At 38.5% G+C, this 7,592-nt stretch overlaps 1 pseudogene across 1 annotated transcript; it reads left to right on the forward strand.

Annotated features, from left to right (window-relative positions):
* Positions 1-3,002: 3,002 nt before the first annotated feature.
* Positions 3,003-3,450, forward strand: LOC309830601 (large ribosomal subunit protein eL28-like; annotated as a pseudogene). The gene has a single exon. The product of its transcript is annotated as a large ribosomal subunit protein eL28-like (transcript).
* The last annotated feature ends 4,142 nt before the right edge of the window (positions 3,451-7,592 follow it).

Here is a 7,592-nt window from a genome sequence, read left to right on the forward strand (position 1 = left end):
CCCACTAATACCTCAGAGGACTGCATAGAAGGCTGCAACTATTTTGGTGCAGAATTATAGACCAAGCCACTAAACTAAAGGGTTTCAAAACATGGATCAGCTCTTGGAATACTATAGTTTAGGAAACATGAGGAATAGTGAACTAGGCTGGTCTTACTTTCTAATGAATTATAGAGTTTACTTCTCCATAAACATGTTTCATACTCAGCTGGAGATAAGAAAATGCATTTTTATATTTTTATTAAATATTAGTTAAAGCAATATTTATAAAACATCTGTAGGGTATAAAGAAAAACAGTACACTAAATATGTAACCTACACACAGTTTTAAAAGAAAATGGTAACAGTATCCTGAATATGTGTCATTCCCTTGATATTCTTTGTCACTCCATTCTTGAATTATGTCCTTTCATTTTCCTTCTATATTTCAAAATTAGACATTATGGTTTTATTCAGTAAATGTTTGTATAGATTTACCCACATATTTGCCACTCTCCTGTCCTGCATTATTCTTGCATCTCAGATTTCCATCTGGTATCATTTTTCTTCTGCCTAAAGTATATCTTTTGGGATTCTCTTTAGAGAGGAGCCACTGGTACTACATGCTCTTCAGTGTTTAAATTAGGTGAAAAAGTCTCTAATCCTGTTTCATTCTTGAAAGATCTTTTCATTGAATGTACAATTCTAGGTTGAGAGTGTTTGTTGCAGCCTCTTAACTATACTATTCCACTAACTTCTGGCTTTCTCTGTCAGTTCTAAGAAGTCAGCTGTCTGACTATAGTCAATCCTTGAATGAAAAACACCTTTTCTTTTCACTTTAAACATTGTATCTTTATCTGCAGTTTCACCCTGATATGTATAATTGTTATTTTTTTAAATTTATCATGCTTGGAATTTTTGCACCTTCTCAAAGGTAGTAAGAGTCAAAAACAGACATGGGCTCTGTCTTACGAAGCTTGTGAGGAAATGAGAGAAAATGAAATAAATGCTAGAAACAAACCTGATTTTGGATATATTGAATGTGATGCTTCTTGAAAGTATTTAAGTGGAGGTACAAAGTAGACAATAGATATATTCTGTATATATATAAACTCAGAAACTCAGAGAAATTTGGATTGAACATATAAGTTTGGACATCAGGTAGACAAAGGAAGAAAATAATATCATAGATCTGTTGAGACTTTTTAAGAAAATAATGTAGAGTGAGAAGGGATGAAGTCTTAGGATAGATCTTGAGAAATTCCAGTATTCGATGGCCAAGGAAATGGGGACTGAGGACTGAGAGGAAGCAACAAGGGACTAGGGAGAAGTCAGGAAGAGTCTATGTTTGCAGATTGCAATACAATCTTTAAATGAGATAGTCCTGAAATAAGACTTAAGTGGGTCAAGGGTAATGGAGAGAGAGAAAATGGAGGCAAGAAGTCATGTACAAGTCAATGTAGGCTAAAGTATGAGGCAATAAAGAACAACTTTGAAATTTCGATGGGCATATGATTGCAAAGGTTGACTTGGTGCTCCGCCAGTATCCATTGTGGATTGGATTAACATCAGCCCTTCTGATGTCCTGAATCATTCAGAACCAGAATGAAGTGAGAGCCATTATCTGGGACATTATTGGTCTCACAGTGGTTTAAAAAAAAAAAAAAAAGTGGCAGGACCATGCAATTACTCTAAAAGCTGCTTCTTAGAAGTGGCACATGTCACTCTCACATATAATTTCATTAACTAAAGGAAGTTACATGGCCAGAGATAATGTGAATGGGGGTAGCAATGGGGAGGGGATATTTTAATTAAATATACAATCTAATATGGTTAAGGTCTCATAGGTATAGAGAGATTTTTTTTTCATTATTTTCATTGTAAATGAGGAGAATGGGAAATGAGCGGCCCTGTGAGTTGAGAGAATTTTTTAAGGGAGATAATTAATGATGTTTCACTATCATGGAGGTGAATCTAGCTGTAAGAGAATTATTGACCATATTGGGAGAATAGGGTCTGGTTGATATTTTGAGGTTTCCAAGAAATAGAATCCAATTTAGGAAGGGTAGCCTTGGTCCTAGATAGGAAGACCTTCTCCCTCACTAATGAAATAAGTTTTAAAGAAGGGATAAGAGCTCCTCTAAATAGATTTGTAGATTTGTTAGAGGGTACTAGATAGAATTCCAATATGTATGATGGTTTCTCTTTGCTCTGTGAAGTAGAACACGAGAAATATACTAAGACAATGGAGAAAAGTAAGGAAGGTGTCCTAGGTCGAAGAAAGCTAGGAATATAGGGAAATTCTTCAACTTGATAAAGAACATCTACAGACATCCTACAACTAACGTTGTACTTAATGGTGAGAAACTAGAAGCTTTTCCCTCTAAGATCAAGAGCAAGGCAACGATGTCCCGTATCACCACTCCCATTCAACACTGTACTGGAAGTCCTAGCTAATGCGATAAGACTAAAAAGGAAATAAAATTTGTACAGCTTGAGGAAGATGAAATAAAGCTGTGTGTTCACAGATGACATGATTGTCTATGTAGAAAAAGAATTGACAAAAACACGAGTGGAACTAATATGCAATTATATGAAGGTTACAGGGCACAAAATTAATATACAAAAGTCAATTTTTCTTATATACCAGCAATGAACCATTGGAATTCGAAACTAAAAACACAGTAACATTTACATTATTAGCACCAAAAAATTAAAATACTTAAATGTAAATCTAAAAAATACGTACAGGATCTGTATGAGGAAAACTACAAACTGATGAAAGAAAGCAAAGAAGATCTAAATAGGTGGATATTCCACGTCCATGGATAGGAAGAGTCACTATGATTAAGGTGTCAATCCTTCCTAATTTAATCAGCAGATTTAACAGAATCTGAATAAAATTCCCAGCAAGCTTTTTGGCACTGTCAACCAAATGATTCTGAAGTATATATGGAAAGGCAGAAGGCCAAGAATAGCCAATATAATAATAAAGAAAAAGAACAAAGCCAGAGGCCTTTCCGTCTCTGGCTGCCGCCAGGAGAGGAGCTGCTGCTATGTCCGTGCATCTGCAGTAGATCATCATGAGGACCTGCTGCAGCTTCTTGATCAAGAGGAACAAGCAGACGTACAGCACCGAACCCAATAACCTCAAGGCTCCCAACTCCTTCCGCTACAACGGGCTCATTCACCGCAAGACTGTGGGCGTGGAGATGGCGGCGGACAGCAAAGGGGTCGTGGTGGTCAGGAAGCGGAGATCCGGCCAGGGAAAGCCAGCCACTTCCTATGTGCGGACCACCATCCACGAGAATGCCCAGGCCACCTTCAGCAGCAACCGACACATGATCCGAAAGAACAAGTACTGCCCAGATTTGCGCATGGCCGCCATCCGCAGAGCCAGCCGCCATCCTGCGCAGCCAGAAGCCTGTGATGGTGAAGAGGAAGTGGACCCGCCCCACCGAGAGCTCGTGAGCGATGTATCCCCTTACCCCATGCAACAAAACTGTCAGCTGACATGCCGCAAAGAAAAAAAAAAAAAAAAAAAAAAACCCAGAGAACCGACAACTAATACTACTTGACTTCAAGACTTAATATAAAGCTACAGTTAGTAAGATGGCACAGTAGTGGTGAAAGAATAGAAATAATACATCAGTGGAATAGGGAGTCCAGAAATAGACTCATACATTTATAATCAACTGATGTTTTACAAGGGAGAAAAGGCAATTCAATGGAGAAAGGATTGACTTTTCCACAAATGGTGTCTGAACAATTGGACATTCATATACAAAAATAATTTATACAGACTTTATTACACTTTTCACAAAGATGAAATCAAAATGGATCATAGACAAAAATGTAAATCACAAATCTATCAAACTTCGAGAAGATAGCAAGAGCATAAGCTAGGTGACCTTGGGTTTGACGGTCAATTTTTAGATACAGTACCAAAAGCTCCATCTATGAAAGAAAAAATTAAGTTGGGATTTACTAAAATGAAAAACTTCTGCTCTGTGGAAGACACTGTCAAGAGAAACAAGAAAAGCTGCAGACTGGGAGAAAATATTTGCAAAAGACATATCTAAAGAACTGCTATCCAAAATATCCAAAGAGCTCTTAAAACCCAACAGTAGGAAAACACACACAGACACACACACACACTCTGATTAAAAAGTGAGGAAAAGACTTGAACAGATACTTCATGAAAGAAGATATGCAGATGGCAAATAACCTTAAAAAAAAGATGCTCCATATCTTATATCATCCCTTAGGGAAATGCAAATTAAAACAACAGTTACCACCACGTCTTAAAATGCCCCAGATCCAGAACACTAACACCACCAAATGCTGGCAAGGATATGGAACAATATAAACAATTGTCCATTGCTGGTGGGAATGCAAAGTGGTACAGCCACTTTGAAAGACAATTGGGCAGTTTTTTATAAAAATAAACATTTTTAGTGTACGATCCAGCCGTTGTGCTCCTTGGTATTTACCCAAATGAGTAGAAAACTAATGTCCACACAAAAACCTGCTACAGATATTTGCAGCAGCTTTGTTAATAATTGCCAAAATTAGGAAGCAATCAATATATCCTTCAGTAGTGAATGGATAAATGGTAGTACATCCAGACAATACAATAATATTCAGTACTAAAAATATATGAGCTATTAAGCCATGAAAAGACATGAAGGAACAGAGCTTCCCTGGTGGCGCAGTGGTTAAGAATCCGCGTGCCAGTGCAGGGGACACAGGTTCGAGCCCTGGTCCAGGAAGATCCCACATGCTGTGGAGCAACTAAGCCCATGCACCACAACTACTGAGCATGGGCTCTGGAGCCTGCAAGCCACAACTACTGAGCCCACATGCCACAACTACTGAAGCCTGCACACCTGGAGCCTGTGCTCCGCAACAAGAGAAGCCACTGCAATGAGGATCCCTTACACCAGAACAAAGAGTAGCCCCTTCTCACCGCAACTAAAGAAAGTCCGCGCGCAGCAGTGAAGACCAAACACAGCCAAAAATAAATAAAATTAAAAAAAAATTTTTTAAGATATGGAGGAACATTAAATACATATTACTAAGTCAAAGAAGCCAGTCTGAAAAGGCTACATACTGTATAATTCCAATTATAGTTGGCTCTTGAACAAAGCAGGGGTTAGGGTTGACCCTCTATGAAGTCAAAAATCTGTGTATGACATAGTTGGTCCTCCATATATGCAGTTCCTCTTTCTATATCTGCAGTTCCATATCCATGGATTCAGCCAATGGTGGATCGTGTAGTACTGTAGTATTTACTATTGAAAACAATCTGTGTGTAAGTGGACCCACGCAGTTCAAACCTGTGTTGTCCAAGGGTCAACTGTATATGATGTTCTCGAAAAGGCAAAACTGTGAAGACAGTAAAAAAGATCAGTGGTTGACAGGGATTCCTGGAGAGTGAGGGAAGAATGAATAATACGGAGCACAGACAATATTTAGGGCAGTGAAACTATTCTGCGTGATACTGTAATGGTGGATGCATGCCATTAGACATTTGTCAAAACCCATAGACTGTACAACTCAAAGAGTGAACCCTAATGCAAACTATGGGCTTTCATTAATAATAATATGTCAGTATTGGTTCATCAACTGTAACAAATGGATGGACCACACTAATACAAGAGGTTAATAATAGGGGAAACCGTCGAGGGTAAGAAGGGTATATGGGGACTTTCTATAGTTTCCGTTGAAGTTTTCTACGAACCTTAAACTGTTCTAACAATAAAGTCTATTAATATAAAAAAATCGATATTAGTCTAATTCCTTAACCCAACCCTTTGGAGGAATCAGAAAGATGTTATCTACGCTTAAGCGTTTTGTACTTTTCTCAGAAACCAAAGCCTACGATCATAGATGCAAGGTACAGCCACAGACTCATTCATTGTATGTGCTAAGCTATGATATATTTATTAACGCTTAGCCAAATAAACATGAATGTGTCTAGAGATGTGTTTGTGTATGCCATGCACATGTCTCTCCTAAGCATTCGAAATATTATTTAAATAGTTTGTGAATATGGATAAAATGTAATCAGGAAGAAAAGTAAAGAGAAAGAGAGGGCAACTAATTTAACATCAGTTGATAAGAGGTACTGAATCTGCGGGAAGCAGTGTGTTCTAAAATTGCTCCATGCTTACTCCTTTTCGTCTTTCCTTCATTGGTGTAAACCTTGACATGTTCCAGTGAATTCCCAATGTCCCTCCTCCTTCCAAAACCTATTCCTACTCACACTTTTGGTGAGGAAAAGCTACACTGACCTGAAGAGAAGCTGCCGTGCCAGTGATGCAATGTTTTACCTTTGCTGCGGAAACTGCATTCATGCTTGTTTTAAGGACACACCAAGCCTTTATTTGTGTGTTTAATATCTGCAAACATCCTTGGCAGAGAGAGGATGCTCCGCATTGGAGTTGATCCTCCTCACTTTTGGCCGGTAAATGAGCCAATCTGTTTTAATGAAGAGGCAGGTCAGGGAAATGTCCCTTTTACTTGCCACACAGAACCAGAAATTCTGACTGAAATATCAGAGTGGTGGCTTTGCTTCCGAGAGTATTTACTTTTAAGGTTCATTTGCTAAGTCAATTCAATAAAAGCACAGCAGTGAAGTCAGCTGAAACCTGGATTGTACGAACGTATTGAATACAAAGGAAGAGACTGTTTGCCCTCTTCAGTATCTGTTTATATGCTAACTCTTTGTCTTGAAAATCTTGGAACTTGTGTGAATTTATCTTTGAATATTGACATAGGTCATTGGTAACAACATATATGCTATGTTAAGTAGCATTTTGTCCTACCTAGCCTTTATTTTAAGATATTTCATCGTGATCTCTCTCAGTTGATGTACATCTAGGTAACATCATTGTGTTTTCACATTGAAGTTTTTCTTAAAAAAATCTAAGGGTGCTATTTAACTGTATACAATAAAAATTTATGGGGGCTTCCCCGGTGGTGCAGTGGTTAAGAATCCGCCTGCCAACGCAGGGGACACAGGTTCGAGCCCTGGTCCAGGAAGATTGCACATGCCGTGGAGCAGCTAGGCCAGTGCGCCGTAACTACTGAGCCTGTGCTCTGGAGCCTGTGAGCCACAACTACTGAGCCCACATGCCACAACTACTGAAGCCCGTGTGCCTAGAGCCTGTGCTCCACAACAAGAAAAGCCCCTGCAATGAGAAGCCCGCACACCGCAGTGAAGAGTAGCCCCCACTTGCCACAACTAGAGAAAGCCCATGCACAGCAACGAAGACCCGATGCAGCCAAAACTAAAATAAATATTTTAAAAAAATAAAAAATAAGTTTATGCATTCTCCATAAATGGCAGAACTTTGAAGTATTTTAGACGAGTTTATAATATTCTTCTCTATTAGATATAATGGGATATTAATAGCACAAAATTATCTAGCATCTCACATAAAGGGTAACTGGTGCAAAATACAATGAAATAAAGTGAATTGAAAGAAGGCATTTGATATTATAGTAAAATAAATCGCAGCTTTCCTGACAACGTAGCCCGAATTTTCCACTTCTCTTTCCTTAACTACTTATAGATCTAAACTGTTGTCTTTATTTTACTGTGTATT

This window comes from Grampus griseus (assembly GCF_964374135.1).
Source record: "Grampus griseus genome assembly, chromosome: 12".
NCBI classification, from domain to species: domain Eukaryota; kingdom Metazoa; phylum Chordata; class Mammalia; order Artiodactyla; family Delphinidae; genus Grampus; species Grampus griseus.